Source organism: Nicotiana sylvestris, chromosome 9, assembly GCF_000393655.2.
Source record: "Nicotiana sylvestris chromosome 9, ASM39365v2, whole genome shotgun sequence".
Lineage (NCBI taxonomy): Eukaryota > Viridiplantae > Streptophyta > Magnoliopsida > Solanales > Solanaceae > Nicotiana > Nicotiana sylvestris.
The window spans coordinates 68,232,542-68,249,673 of NC_091065.1; the positions used below are offsets into that span (position 1 = coordinate 68,232,542).

A 17,132-nucleotide genomic window follows, 5' to 3' on the forward strand; every position below is an offset into this window, starting at 1 on the left:
TCCTCTTTGAGGCCGGGTATGATATGATAATGATGACGCCCACAGAGGTGAATGTTTTAAAAGTTTATGTATATATATGTATTATGCATTTCATATCATAGCCCCTAGAGGCACTCAGATGTTACAGGTTGTATCTCCTCTATCTCTCTCTTTACATTACTGTTCTTTTTTATGCTTTCCTGCCTAACATACTTGGTACTTTATTCGTACTGACATCCCTTTTGCCTGGGGACGCTGCGTTTCATTCCCGCAGGTCCCGATTGATAGGTTGACAGTTCTCCTAGTAGGTTATCAGCTCAGCAAAGGTGTTGGTGCACTCCACTTGCTCCGGAGTTGCCTATTTGGTTAGTATGCTTTGGATATGTATTGACTGGTATGGCGGGGCCCTGTCCCGACCTTTATGATTTTATGTACTCTTAGAGGCTTGTAGACAGATGTCAGGTGTATGGATAATTGTATGGCCTAGTCGGCATGTGTTTCGAGTTTACTAATGGTCATGTCGGCCTTATAGGCCCGTATGTCACATATATTAGTTTGTATATCATGTTGGGTCTTCATATTTTGAGTATTCTTTTATGTTTTATTCTTGTTATCTCATGACGGGTTTTCTGGCTCATTTACTCATGATAACATGATAAGAAAGATATGTTACGTTGGTACTCGGTTGAGTAAGGCACCGAGTGCCCGTTGCGGCCCTTCGGTTTGGGTCGTGACAGATATACCTTTTCATTGGCTTGAGGCAGAAGACCTACGATATCCATCCCCCAATTCATGAATGGCCATGGTGATATGATTGGATGTGGCAGTTCTGCTAGTCTATACATATTATTTTTATATCGTAGGCACTTATCGCACCTTGCTATAAATTTTTCTGCTTCATCTTCCATTTTTGACCAATAATATCCAGCTCTTATCAGTGTTCACCAACGATCTTCCTCCAGCATGAGTAATTACCACAATGCCCTTCATGCACTTCTATACCACAATTGCATTTGATGTATTAGCCATGGATGTCAGACTTGCCAGTGCATTAGCTTTTGCATTTTCTTCCCTAGGTGTTTGTACAACTTTCCAAGTCTGGAACTGCCTTAGTAATTCTCGTACCTTTTCTAGGTGTTGCTATATTCGTGTCTATTTTGCCACATAAGTTCCTTGCATTTGGTTTACTACTAGTTGCGAGCCGCTTTTGATTATGAATTGTTTAATACCAAGTTCTCTCGCGAGCTCTAAACCTACAATCACAGGTTCATACTCTGCCTTATTGTTGGTAATTGGATAACACTTTAGTACATATCTTATGACTTCTCCCCAAGGTATAATTAAAATAATTCCCAAACCCGCACGTTTAACATTTGAAGAATTGTCAGTATACAAGGTCCAAGTCCCCGGATTAGATCCGGTGAACACCTGTAGCTCTTTTTCTACTTTAGGAATCTGGTTCGAGCTGAAATCTGCTAGGAAATCTGCTAGCACCTGATACTATATGGCAGTTCTAGGCTGATATATAATATCATATTCACTAAGTTCTATAGCCCATTTAGCTAATCTTTCTGACAATTCTTGCTTGTATAATATATTCCTTAGTGGAAAAGCAGTTATAATAGAAATGGATGGCATTGAAAATAAGGTCGTAACTTTCTTGATGCCACAATTAATGCTAATGCAAGTTTCTCTAAATTTGGGTGTTGTGTCTTGGAATCTAATAAGGATTTACTAACATAATAAATTGGAGACTACTTACCCTTGTCTTCGTGTACCAATATCGCGCTTACCGCCACTTATGACACAGCCATGTAAATGAGCAATTTTTCTCCATCTTTTGATTTTGCTAACAGGGGCGATTTTGATAAGTATGACTTTAAATCCTTCAGAGCTTGTTGACATTCGCTATTCCATTCAAATTGATTTTGCTTTTTTAATATTGAAAAGAATTTAAAACACTTTTCTGAAGATTTGGATAAACCTTTTCCAAAGCTTCTACTCTACCTGTTAATATTTGTACCTCTTTTTTGCTCGTAAGCACATCAGGTATTTCCTCAATCGCTTTGATCTGCACGGGATTCACTTCAATACCCCTGTGAGAAATAAAAAATCCCAAGAATTCACCTGAAGCAACGCCAAAGACTCATTTTTTTGGGTTTTTAACTTCATGTTATACTTGCAGAAAATTTGAAGTTTCATTCAAATGTTGGAAATTGTCCCCTGCTTGTGTTAATTTGACCAGTATATCGTCTATGTAGACCTCTATTGTTTTTCCCAAGTGTTCAAAAAATATTTTGGTCACCAATCTTTGGTACGTTGCTCCATCATTCTTCAAGCCGAATGGCATGTCTTTGTAGCAATAAGTCCCCCTATCTATGATAAACAAGGTTTTTCCTCATCTGGAGGATCCATCTTTATCTGATTATAACCAGAATAGGCATTTAAAAAACTTAAAAGTTCATGACCTGCGGTAGAGTCAATTAATTGATCTGTATGTGGTAAAGAAAATGAATCTTTAGGGCAAGCTTTATTTAAATCAATATAATCCACACAAACTCGCCACTTTCCATTCTTCTTTGGAACTATGACAGTATTAGCTAACTAGTTAGGGTACTCCTTTCATATTGAACCAATTTTCAGAAGATTTTGTACTTCATCCTGAATTACTTGATTTTTAAATTCCCCTTGCTTCCTTTTCTTCTGTTGACAGGTGGGTACAATGGGTCTTCATTCAGCTTGTGAGTCATTGCCTCCGATGGTATACCTGTCATGTCTGAATGTGACCAAGCAAAGCAATCTGCATTAGCACGTAAAAATTCAATTAGCTTACCTTTCATTTCCGGGCTCAAGTTTGCTCCGATGTAAACTTTTTTGTCAGGCCAATGGACAAATAATATCATAGCTTCGATCTCCTCCTTGGTTGTTTTGATATTTTTCGTTTTCCTCTGGTGTTTTAATCATATCAGGTCTCCAATCTGTATCAGCTTGACCTCTCGGACTTCCAGTTGAGGTGGGCATTAAATTATCCTCAACTGAGTTCTTTAATTGATATTTCACACCTCCATCTTTGGATGTTGCACTTGTGATCACCATTGAATTATTATCTCGTGATGCCTGTTGATCTCCCTAGATTTGTCGGATTCCCCATTGTGATGGGAACTTAATGACTTGATGCAATGGTGACAGGACCACATCCATATCATGAATCCACGGCCTTCCCAAGATTATGTTATAGGCCATGTCTGTATCTACCACCTGGAATTTAGTGTCTTTGATTACTCCTTCGGCAGATGTTGCCAATACAACTTCTCCTTTTGTGACTACACTTGAATTATCGAACCCGAATAGCTACCATGCTTTTGGCACTATTTTCGATCATTTTCTTGCATCTCGTTCACCACCCTTAGTAGGATGATATTTACTGAGCTACCTGGATCAATCAAAACTCATTTAACATTTGTATTATGTACAAGCAGATATATTACCAGTGCATCATTATGAGGAATTATCAGGTCGTTTGCGTCTTTATCATCAAACACTATGTTGTCTCCTTCCAAAACTTGACGAACCTGTTTCCCATGTGTAATGGTAACCTTGGATGTCTTTCTTGCAGCCATGTACATTACCCTGTTAACTTCTTCTCTCCCGGTTATAATGTTTGCCATTCTTTTTGGCGACGGGGGATTTGGTGGTTCTTGCCTATTTTTCATGTAAGATTGTTTTTCTTTTTCACTAAACAAATTAGTGAGATAGCCTTGTTTCAATAGATATTCAACTTCCCCTGCAAGAGCCTACAATCTGCTATTCTATGGCCATATTCGTTGTGAAACTCACACAAAAATTCCTGATTCCTTTTGTTGGGTCTGACCTTATTTCTTTCAGCTAGCGTACCTTGTTGCCCATTCCTCTCAAAATAGCTACCAATTCCAATATACTGATGTTGAAACTATAATCTCCTATTTTTGCTTGAGAGTTTGAATCGTTGCCTCTAGTTGTGTCCTGTTCCCTTTTGAATCGAGAAGAGGAACACGTCTCCTTTTACCTTGATGTTGAATCAAATCGTGCATTTTCTTGTCTAGATTGGTAATCTCATCCCAGAGGTCCCATATAAGGCTCGTGCATGTTCTTACCAGACCTCTTTTCCATTTCCGAATGTCTAGATCCTGGCCTTTCTTCTACCTTTGGCTGGGTAACCGTGTCTTTTTCTATTCGTAGCTTCGTACTGTATCTATTGTATACGTCATTCCAAGTTATTGCAGGAAACTTCCGCAAACTTTCTTTTAACCTTCTCGCGGCTTCTGAACTCTTCTCATTCAAATTATATGCAAACGCCATAGCCGCCCAGTTATCAGGTACTCATGGCAACGTCTTTCTCTCACGTTGGAGTCTATCTATGAATACCCTAAGCAACTCTGTGCTTCCCTATTTTACTTTGAAGATATCTTCCATCCATTTTTCTACTTTTGGGCTCCCAGATATGCTTTTATAAATGAATCTGCAAGCTCAACAAAAGAGTTAATAGAGTTTTTAGGTAAGAGCGAGTACCATGTTAATGCCCCTTTCGTGAGGGTTTAGCCAAATGTTTTCACCAAGACTGATTCAATTTCTGCTTGGTTAAATCATTGTCTTTAACCCATGTGGTAAATGCATTTGCCCCTGTGTTAAATACATTAAGTCGCTTCAATTTCCTGCACTTGGCTTCCAAGATTGCTGCGAGTATCTGTCGATGTCCACACCTTTGATTATTAAGGGCACACCAGGTATCTGTTCTATCCGCTCATTTTGCTCCTTGAGCTGTTTCTGCAAAGTTAATGCTAAAATTTGTAAATTGGAATTATTCAATGTACCTGGCCCTCCATCTCTAGATTCATTCAGTATTTCTCTACTTCTTGAGTTGTCAATACTCGAACGTGTATTTTCCATGATTATATTTGCTGGTGGAGGACTCTGAACAGCATTAGGTAACCCACTCGCAAAAGCCCGCATGAGCTTCATTAACATGTTGTGCAATCATCTACTTTAAAATATCTTCCTCATTAGCTTGTTCACCTACTTGTTGCCCTTCGGTTCGAGTGGCAGACCTTTCAGGTGAACTTTTACGCGAATGTTGTGGAGTAGCTGTGGGTGTGTGATGTGGTGAAGTTCCACCTTGTTGACCTCTCTCGCCCACCTGATCAATTTCGTTAGTAGTTGACATGTTTTGTTGCTTAAAAAATAAAATTTGGAAGTGAACAGATTATCAAACTCCTGGTAATAGAACCAATTTGTTTTAACGCAAAAATAGTTTTCATGGGCAAAGCTAATATTAAAAAAAATCGAATTACTGATAATCAAATTTACTTCGCTTTCCTAAAAATGCAGAAATAAAATAAATAATTGAAATGAAAAGTAAAGGAAAGAAAGCTTATTATTGATTGCCAAATTCTCTAGAATTGTGGATTGGAATCTTGAATCAAGTAAAATAAAAGACTGATTGTATATAATTAGAAATATTCAGATGACCGTACAAAATGATGTAAGGGTCCTTATATAAGGAATCACAGCTGTAATGGTTTCCTCGCTTAATTCTGACCCGCTATTAACATTAATTGCTTAATTACTCGTTACTAAATTTAGTTGTAACACTTATGTAGTAATAGAGGATCACCTATAATTATGGCTAATGTTGATTCCCTTTCCATAGTTACACCTGATTCATGAATCTTCCTCTTTTATGGTCTTCATGCATCTCGTGCCTATTTCTTCTTTTCCAGCTGTCAGATCTAGTACCTTCTCTGATAAAATACGGTGGGTATTTTATCCTTGCCTTTCTGTCTTCCTTTATTGACCCAATATAAGTGCCACTTGTCACCACGCTGTTGATCCACGTGTCATGCCTTTTTTTCCTCCAATACACTAGGGCAACTCAATCAAGTGTTCAAGCAGATTCAACATTAGGTTGGCCACAATAAAATAATGTCAGGACCCAAACCGAAGGGCCGCGAACACCTGGTACCTAACTCAACCGAGTACCAATATAACGTATCATTCTTATCATAATATTATGGATAAATGAGCCAGAAAAGTCGTAGTGAGAAAACCAGAATTAAAGATAGGAGACTACTCGACATATGACGACCCAACATGGTATACAAACTTATACATATGACATACGGGCCTAGAAGACCGAAATGATCATTTGTACACTCGAAATATAGGCCGACAAGGCCATACAATCTTCCATATACATGACATTTGTATACAAGACTTTAAGAGTACATAAACGTCATAAAGGCCGGTATAGGGCTCCGTCATACCAATCAATACATGTTCAAAGCATACTGACCAAATAGGTAACTCTGAAGCAAGTGGGGTGCACCAACACCTTCCGCTGGGCTGGTAGTCTACTAGGAGGACTGTTAACCTATGTATCCAGACCTGCGGACATGAATGCAACATCCCCAGGTAAAAGAGACGTCAGTACAAATAAAGTACCGAGTATGTAAGGTATGAAAAACGGTATATAAAAGACATGAAAGAAATATATAGTAAAAAAACTCAACCTGTAAGTCTGAATAACTCAATAAATCATGAAGCCTTTATAGTGTCATATATATGCGTATAAATGTCATAATATGTATAGGTATATGCATACATAACATCCTCAAGCCTCTGAAGGCATCCCATCATATCATATCGGCCTCTGGGCGAAATTATCAATGTATACTAGCTGATCAGGTGATGGTGCGTATATAATGTCGTAACCTTTCCTCATACCCCATATACATATAATATATGCATATATAATGCCATCTAGTCATGGGTCAATGTACATGTATAAATAAATGCAATGCATAAGGAAGTAAGTCGATAAGGTCTCTCGGAATGTCGTAAGATCAATATGTCTTCGATTAATATCACAAAATAAACTTTATCAAATTTCGCATTTTCTGGGACCCATGAACAGACAATATAATAATAGGACATATGGGGAATCAAGAACATATGCACCCCTAGTACTTCTAAGAATAGAGTCATTTGTGAAATTTCCGCGTTTGCTCGTTTCGTTTGTATCATATGGATCATGTCAAAAGGGAAGAAGGGATAACCTCAACATACCTTATCACAGTCTGTTCAATGACCATATTGAACTCATCTAATCGCACTTTAATCTAAAAAACTGATAATAATACTATCATTAAGCTACAAATGATGCAACTATCGTATAACGAATGACAAGTTTATTTTATATTAAGACGGAAAAAATCCCCCTTGTTTTCCTTGCTTTCTCCAAGTCAATAAGAATAACAAGAACACATACAACCTTCAACTATATACCTTCACCACCACTACACACCTAATATCCCAACAACATCAATCAATCTATACAATAACAAGTTCACAAATGTCACAATCGAAACTACTATTTAACACGATGAGCAACAAGCTTGGATTGTAATAAAATCAAACTCCTTTTGCCATCTATCCCCTACTTACAACACCATCAACAGGTCAAGCATATAAACATATATATTGATATGACATTTCAATCTTATATCCATTATAAAAGTAATATCAAACAGTCCCACAAGATATAACAACGACATGCATAACTTCTAGGTATTGTATGGTAGTTTCTTCTCCTAATTACACATCAACATACTCAACATATTGACAACCATAAAAACAATAAAAATATTATAACTGTCACGATCCAAACTGATGGGCCGCGACGGGCACCCTGTACCTTACTCAACCGAGTACCAACGTAACGTATCTTTCTTATTACATCATCATATACACATGATATACGGGCCTAATAGGCCAACATGATCCTTTATAAACTCAAAACATAGGCCGACAAGGCTGTACAACCTTTTACGTACACGACATATGTCTACAAGCCTCTAAGAATACATAAATATCATAAAGGTCGAGACAGAGTCCCGCAATATCAAACAATACATGTCTAAATCATACTAACCAAACGAGCAACTCCGAAGCAAATGGAGCGCACCAACATCTTCCACTGAGCTGATAGCCTACTTGGAGGGCTCTCGACCTGTCTATTGGGACCTGCAGGCATGAAAACGCAGCATCCCCAGGCAAAAGGGACATCAGTACGAATAATGTACCGAGTATGTAAGGCACATAAATAAATATATAAGAAACATGGAAGACATATAGAGCACATGACTCAACATGTAAGTCTGAATAACTTTGTAAATCATAAATTACTTCTAGTGTCATGCGTATGAATGTCATGTCGTGCATAGGTACATGTTTCATAACATCATCAGCCTCTGAGGGCATCCCATCATATCATATCGGCCATTGTGGACAAAATCATCATCGTATACTAGTTGATCAGGTGGTGGTGCGTATATAACGCTGTATCCTTTCCCATATCCCATATACATATATATACATACATATATACGCGTATATAACGCCGTTTGAATCATATTTACATATATACGTATATAACGCTGTTTGAATCATATTTCAGCCACTATGGGCAACATCATCATCGTATACCAACTGATCAGGTGGTGGTGCATATATAACGTTGTAACCTTTTCCCATATCCCTTATACATAAATTTACATATATACACGTATATAATGTCATCTGGTCATGGGTCAATGCACATGTATAAATGAGTGAAATGCATGACAAATACAGAATAATCTCGGTATTTCTTCCAGATAAACTTTTCCAACTGCGTATTATTCTGAGACCCATGAACAGAACATAATAATAATTCTCATGGGGAATCAAGAATATAGACACCCCTACTATTCCTATGAATAGAGTACTTTATAGAAAACTATATATTTGCTTGTTTCTTCAGTATAATTTGGACCATGCCAAAAGAAAGAAGGGATAGCTTTAACATACCTGAAGTAGGAAAAAATTCGTATGAGGTTTACACCGTACTCCCTTAAAATTACAAAATCTCACGTTGCTTACGATACTACAAAACCTCAGTTTGAATTATTAAAAATCGTTAGCTACAGATGGCCTTCAACGTTGGCTTCAGGTTCTTTCTCTTTTTTTAGCATCAGATAGGCTTCTTCTATTCCCTCCCATTAATAAGATTTGTATTTCTTAATCCTTAACAGAAATGAAACTCCCTAACGTATAAAAGATCTCTTTAAGAGATTTGGATTCTCTCTCCAGTGAAGAAGATGTATATCTTTAATCCTTGAAATATATATATATATATATATCTTTAATCCTTGAAATATATATATATATAGCTTCCTAACATTTTTAAAGAATCTCCTTAAGAGATTTGTTTGATGCTTTTAAATGTTGAAGAAGATATGTATCTCTTGATCCCTTAAAATATATATCTGGCATCCTCACGTTTTCAAGGGATCACTTTAAGAGATTTTGTTTGATTCTCTTAAATGTTGAAGGCTTTCCCTTTTTAATTTATTGCCACCTAATAAGAACATACCCTTAGTCATCTCTTTAGGGTGTGGCATATTGCCACGTGGGGATGGGGTGGAATATTTAATTTTATCCACTTATTAGTTAACCGGGTAATATTTTGTTATCCGGTAATTAATCTATTACCCGCATAATTTAAAAATTATCTCAACTTAATTAAATACTACTCTCTTTTATCATACCTTGTACACCTTACTATCATGGTCATGTAGTACCTTGTATGGCACTAGTCCATAAATACCGGGTAGTTTAGCTCGGACCATATTTTATCCCAAAATACCAAACTTTGACAAAATTCATTTTCTTAAACTTGCTCCCCCTTTCACCTTTATGAATTTACTTGTGACAAAATTCACTTGTGAAATAGCAAAATCCTTATAATCCCCAAATAATCTTTTCCTTGGACTGATGTCAATTACCTTACGACAAATTTCACGTAAAATAGTGCAGGATGCAACATCGTCGTAACTTATTACTGCGAAGCGTAATATCACTGTAGTGTAATACTGTCGGGTACAACACTGTCGTAACTTAATACTGCAGGACGTAATATTGAGGTAATATTGCGGGACATAACATCATTCCTCTCTTTGGAACATTCGTCCTCGAATGTTGACTGATGCTCTTATCATTTCTGTAACTTATAGTTCTTGTGAGTACCTTAACACTCTTCTTTCTATTTAAGCGGTTGCTCTGTGAATAAATCCAAAGTCTAGGGTATTCCCCCTTTTAGTCTTTTTGCTCGTATCATGACCTGTGGTCGAAATCTTCTTAATCTTGCAACTGCTGTTACCTCCTGTCATGCAGCCTATATGACCCTGGCTTTGTAAGCGAACTTATGCGATTCATATTTCCTTTTTTCTTTTATCTTTTAGTCAATCTGTAGGCCTTACTTTGTATATACAAGGCTTAATAGGATGCCTCTCTGGGCCTCTATAGGTATATTGAAGTCCTTTGTTTGATACTTTGTAGAATTTGCGAATATGGTCATATCTTATTTCATAGATCTGGTTACCCATTCATATGACTTTACTGTATTTACATGGGTTATACTATACCATAATTTTTGCTTCAATCTACCTTTACTGAGGTATTCTTACCAAGTTCCTAGCTTACTCTCGTTGCTTATTCCATATGTATAAATTTAAGTCCTTTAATGCTTCCTCATTACTGCTCATCTTTAGAATGACGGCCTAATCTCATCTCATACTTTGTGACTTTTGTCCATCCATTATTGATTCACCTTAATATTGATCTACAGTATACCACCGATAACTTGAAACTTCTTATGTAATACTTTGCCCCTAGGGCTTATGTTACATCAAGGAATATTCAAAGTGATTCCCATAATTGTATTTCATAGTGTTTTAATATGATTCACCTTATGGGGGTATCCTAATTTCGTGCTGCCATCGAAATCTTTTCTCATTCTCTTTTTTTTCAAATCATTATTCAAACGAAGGCCCAAACGTCATCCTTTATCTGTCATAATTATATCCTCATTTTAATTACCAGGTTTCATTCCTTCTAAATGCTATTAATCTTAGACTCCTTTGAGTTCATTAAGGCTATAGTGAGCTTTGTATAACATAGAGAAACTGTCTACTCTTCTTGTTTTCATGGTCTTAATCCTAAAGACTTACCATTCTCGTCACTTTTTCACTTGCTTTTCCTCATCCTTACTCATGTTTCCTTAAAACTTTGTCGCTCTACCATTAGCTTGCGACCTATACATATCCATTTATAAACTTTTCTTCAACTTGCTTGCATCATAGAATTCCTTATGTTATTCTGGAACGTCAAGCGAGACATCACATCGTCTCCAACTTTTCTCTATTCTCTTAACTAAATCTCTCAGTATTTAGAAACTATAGGTTGGAATACATGCCACCAACAATGCCGCTATCATTCTCGGTTATTGGATCCCCGTGCTTATAGCCTTCTATCCGAAGTATGGACCATTCACGATCTTCTGCCTTTGAGTATCTCGTACATTGTTCACCTTTACCTTACATACCTTAAAATCTCGCATCGTATCTTCTATATCTTTCCTGACCTCCCTTCCACCTAGGTGTAATTCATGTCCATAACTTGAAGCTTTATTATAATACTCGCACCTCTACTACATACACAATCTGATGGGAGCTTCGTACTGACTTCTTATGAGATTGGTACTTCTTATAACTGGCTTTCTTGTAGAGCCATTATAGATTATGGTTCTTATGTTATTTCTCTTGAACATCTGATATTAAGAGTGATTCTATCATGTTCTCAAGCACAACTTCTATAATTTTTCTAGGTTCAATAATCAGACTCTTGATTTACTTGGGTGATGTAATTCTTTAGCTTCCTTTTCCTTCCGACTAGCCTTTATGTAGGCTTAAGCTATCTTCCGATATGTGGCTCATGGTATCAGTTATTGCCTTAGCCTTTCATGGGTGTTATGGAATATCCATGATACAATCTTCTAACAATTCAATCTTTTGTCTATGCCCTGGGCTCAATTCTTCTTTTTAACTTATACCAAAGTCTTCTATGGCTGTATGATTGTCAACAAATATAATACTCCAAAATCTTGGGTGTATCCATAACGTACTAACCATGGATCATTGATCGTATAATTCATTTCGTTCCATCTCAGTTTTCTTCAAATGTAAGCAATTGTTTTTCCTGGTCTTTTTACCCCTTGTTGCGTGCATACTTAGCTTACCTTAATGCCCATACATGCCAGAATTTTCGTGCAACTCATATGATCTCGAATATTACTTTTAATTTTACTTCCCGTTCATTAGCCACGGTAGGTGCCACTTTCCTTTGGAGTGCTTCCAATGTTGTTGTGAGACTGTTGTTATATGACCCTTTCCTCTTTAGATCATTGTGCTTTGGTTGAAGCCTTATTCCGTATTTGCTCAACTAGTCTTTCATTGTTGTACTTAGGGAAGACCCTCTGACTATTGTAAAGATGCGAGCTTATTATATCATATTCTCTATAGAATTTTTGATGTTCGTGCTCACTTGTAATTATCCTTAGTTAATTAGCCATAACTGGGATCTTCCTGGACAATTACTAACTACTCGTTGTCCCATTCTCATATCAATATTCCTCGTAATCTTTCTTGGGTTATTTCCTTTGTCTTAACTTACGTCTCGCACTGACTCCTTATTTATTAATAATAGCTCGGGCAGGAACCTTTACTACTTTTCCTTGACGTCGTGCTTGCACAATATTCTTGAATCATAGTGTACATATAAGATTTGGATAAGTGCCATCTCATTCCTCTTTCATTTATCGCATTCTTCCTTTACCATTCCATAGTCACTAGAACCACTTAATTCTGACTTAATGTCACATCACTCCATATTCCCCCCTTTAGGGGTATACTAAGAGTTGGAGCTACGACGACCTGCCTATAGATGTTTCACCTTTTCATCTTTGGCATCCTTTCACATCATCGATGACTCTTACTCACCTTGCAGTAATCCTTCCATACCAAGGATAGCAGAATCCTTTACTCACAAGGGTGAAATTTAGTATAACTGGCACATACAGTCCCTTAAGCTGAACTTTGCTCACATTGCTTGTGGTAGGGAAGCATCTTCCTGAATGATCATTCTTTGAATTTCTCATGAATCTTCTTTTGTCGTCCATTCTATTATTAGCAGAACAAAGTTTGAAGTTCTTACGATGGCGACTATCACCAGTCACTCAGTCCTTAATTCATGTTTAGTTTATCTTGTTCACTAATCCATACTGGTTCTATTACTATGGGGTCTAACTTTTCCTCTTGGTAATCACGCTAGAGTTGCGAATTTATTTCTCGAAATGAGGACATGACTATATGGCCTATACTCTTTTGTTGTCCTAATGCCTGTCACCTCTCGTCTCTTTCTTCGCTTGACTATAGATCTTGTAATATTGTCATCTTTTGATCTACCGTTGTCATCCATGTTTTCATATCTTACTCATAATGCTTCATTAACTCTTTTCTTATTTCCCGCTAACATTTATGCCTATCACGTTATTTTGAAAACTTAAACAAGATATTCTTTTGCTTTTAGTTTCCCTTTGTTCCATCCAGTGGCTCTTCAAATTGCTTAACGTTCTCGCTTTACTAGGGATGCGAGTCACACTAGGGTAATATTTATCCCTTCAAGGTTTATTGTACATGTCTTTTGTAGTATTCATATCTGGCTGCACTATTTTAGAGTGCACCATCTAGGTGTCTCATAAAGAGATTTATTTGCACATTTGCAATATTCTTCGAAAATATTAACTGACGCAATCAATTCATCCATCATATCTTCTTATACTACTTTTTTTAACCCCCATAGGGCATATCTGGAATGGGTGCAACCAATTATATATACCTTTGTTACTATTGAATATAACTCAAAAAGCTGATGTTACTCTGCCTCAATTATAAACGTTGTTAACCTTCATTAATTGGGTGCCTCGTACCCTTCTTCATCTTGCTTCTTTTGCTTGTTGAAACCTATATATATCTTCTTAATCTCTTATTGTCTTTCACCATAAAGGTAGATAGGCATTCTTACCCTAAGGCTTCATATCAAGAGGCTTACACCTTTCAGTACGCACATGATCTGCTGAAGGCCTTATATTTACTTATTATAAGCATGATACAAAGTCGAGTTCCTCTAATTCAACACTTCCACAACTATATCTCTTATCGATCATCTTTTTGAACGTAGGCATCATCTTATTACGAATAAAAATAGAAGCTCGTGACTTGAATTCTTATAAGTGAGCTCTACCACACGATCTAGAGTAAGAAGAAAGAGTGACAGTCTTAAATGCCATGTAGCCTCCTGCTTATAAGTGTGGTGCACGACACACCCATAAACAAGACTCTACTAGACATGGCTTGTAGATTCCCTAGGAAAGAACTACTCTGATACCACTTTTGTCACGACCCAAACTGATGGGCCGCGACGGGCACCCGGTACCTTACTCAACTGAGTACCAACGTAACGTATCTTTCTTATTACATCATCATATACACATGACATACGGGCCTAATAGGCCAGCATGATCCTTTATAAACTCAAAACATAGGTCAACAAGGCCGTACAACCTTTTATGTATACGATATATGTCTACAAGCCTCTAAGAATACATAAATGTCATAAAGGTCGGGACAGAGTCCCGCCATATCAAACAATACATGTCTAAATCATACTAACCAAACGAGCAACTCCGAAGCAAATGGAGCGCACCAACATCTTCCACTGAGCTGATAGCCTACTTGGAGGGCTCTCGACCTGTCTATTGGGACCTGCGGGCATGAAACGCAGCGTCCCCAGGTAAGACATCAGTACGAATAATGTACCGAATATGTAAGGCACATAAATAAATATATAAGAAACATGGAAGACATAAAGAGCACATGACTCAACATGTAAGTCTGGATAACTTTGTAAATCATAAATTACTTCTAGCATCATGCATATGCGTATGCGTATGTGTATGCGTATGAATGTCATGTCGTACATAGGTACATGTTTCATAACATCATCAGCCTCTGAGGGCATCCCATCATATCATATCGGCCACTGTGGGCAAAATCATCATCGTATACCAGTTGATCAGGTGGTGGTAAGTATATAATGCCATAACCTTTCTCATATACCATATTCATATATATACATACATACATACGCGTATATAACGCCGTTTGAATCATATTTACACATATATACGCGTATATAACGCCGTTTGAATCATATTTCAGCCACTGTGGGCAACATCATCATCGTATACCAGTTGATCAGGTGGTGGTGCGTATATAACGTCGTAACCTTTTCCCATATCCTTTATACATATATTTACATATATACGCGTATATAACGCCATATGGTCATGGATCAATGCATATGTATAAATGAGTGAAATGCATGACAAATATATAATAATCTCGATATTCCTTCCGGATAAACTTTTCCAACTGCGTATTATTCTGAGACCCATGAACAGAACATAATAATAATTCTCATGGGGAATCAAGAATATAGACACCCCTATTATTTCTATGAATAGAGTAATTTATAGAAAATTGTGTATTTGCTCGTTTTTCTTCAGTATAATTTGGACCATGCCAAAAGAAAGAAGGGATAGCCTTAACATACCTGGAGTAGGGAAAAATTCGTATGATATTCTTGAGAAGGTTTACACCGTACTCCCTTAAAATTGCAAAATCTCACGTTGCTTACGATACTACGAAACCACAGTTTGAATTATTAAAAATCGTTAGCTACAGATGGCCTTCAACGTTGGCTTCAGGTTCTTTCTCTTTTTCGTTAGCATCAGATAGGCTTCTTCTATTCCCTCCCATTAATAAGATTTGCATTTCTTAATCCTTAACAGAAATGAAACTCCCTAACGTATAAAAGATCTCTTTAAGAGATTTGGATTCTCTCTCCAGTGAAGAAGATATATATCTTTAATCCTTGAAATATATATATATATAGCTTCCTAACATTTTTAAAGAATCTCCTTAAGAGATTTGTTTGATGCTTTTAAATGTTGAAGAAGATATGTATCTCTTGATCCCTTAAAATATATATCTGGCATCCTCACGTTTTCAATGGATCACTTTAAGAGATTTTGTTTGATTCTCTTAAATGTTGAAGGCTTTCCCTTTTTAATTTATTGCCACCAAATAAGAACATACCCTTAGTCATCTCTTTAGGGTGTGGCTTATTGCCACGTGGGGATGGGGTAGAATATTTAATTTTTATCCACTTATTAGTTAATCGGGTAATGTTTCGTTACCCGGTAATTAATCTATTGCCCGCATAATTTAAAAATTATCTCAAATTAATTAAATACTACTCTTTTTTATCATACCTTGTACACCTTACTATTATGGACATGTAGTACCTATGGCACTAGTCCATAAATATCGGGTAGTTTAGCTCGGGCTATATTTTATCCCAAAATGCCAAACTTTGACAAAATTCGTTTTCTTAGACTTGCTCCCCCTTTCACCTTTATAAATTTACTAACTACTTGTAAAATAGCAAAATCCTTATAATCCCCAAATAATCTTTTCCTTGGACTGATGTCAATTACCTTACGACAAATTTCACGTAAAATACTGCAGGATGCAACATCGTCGTAACTTATTACTGCGAAGCGTAATATCACTGTAATGTAATACTGTCGGGTACAACACTGTCGTAACTTAATATTGCAGGACGTAATATTGAGGTAATATTGCGGGTCATAACAATAACCAAGCTATTCCCCACGATTTCTAGCCATATGAAGTCATATATACAACTCCAAAATAATCCAATAAGAGACGACAACTTTTTATGCCATTTCAAATACTATCTTATAATTCTTCATCCAAATAACTTAACCAACACATAGATAAGCTTAAGCACAAACAATAGGGTGTTATAAATACCTTAAATAATCAGAACAAACTAGAACCAAAGCTTCCCTTAGCTTAGAAGCACCCTTAAATACATCACTAACACCATAGAGACTCTCTTCTTTACTTAGGCTAACATTTGAGGTTAGGTTTAGGTAAAACCACCTTGGATTCAACTTGGAACTTTGGAGAACTGTTAGAGAGGTGTTGAGAGAGTTTGGGAATTGTCCTTGGTCGAAAATGAGCAAAAATGAACCGTCCAAACCTTTAAAATGTTCAAGTGTCGTCCACCGCCTGAGTGGGACCCATTGGGAG

General features: G+C 36.9%; 1 long non-coding RNA gene across 1 annotated transcript; it reads right to left on the reverse strand.

Annotated features, from left to right (window-relative positions):
- Positions 1-6,210: 6,210 nt before the first annotated feature.
- Positions 6,211-16,045, reverse strand: LOC138877130 (uncharacterized). Its single transcript, XR_011402454.1, has 4 exons — positions 15,565-16,045; positions 14,623-14,714; positions 7,946-8,037; positions 6,211-6,399 (listed from the first exon to the last, which is right to left on the reverse strand). It is a non-coding gene; the product is annotated as an uncharacterized lncRNA (long non-coding RNA).
- Between the last annotated feature and the right edge of the window lie 1,087 nt (positions 16,046-17,132).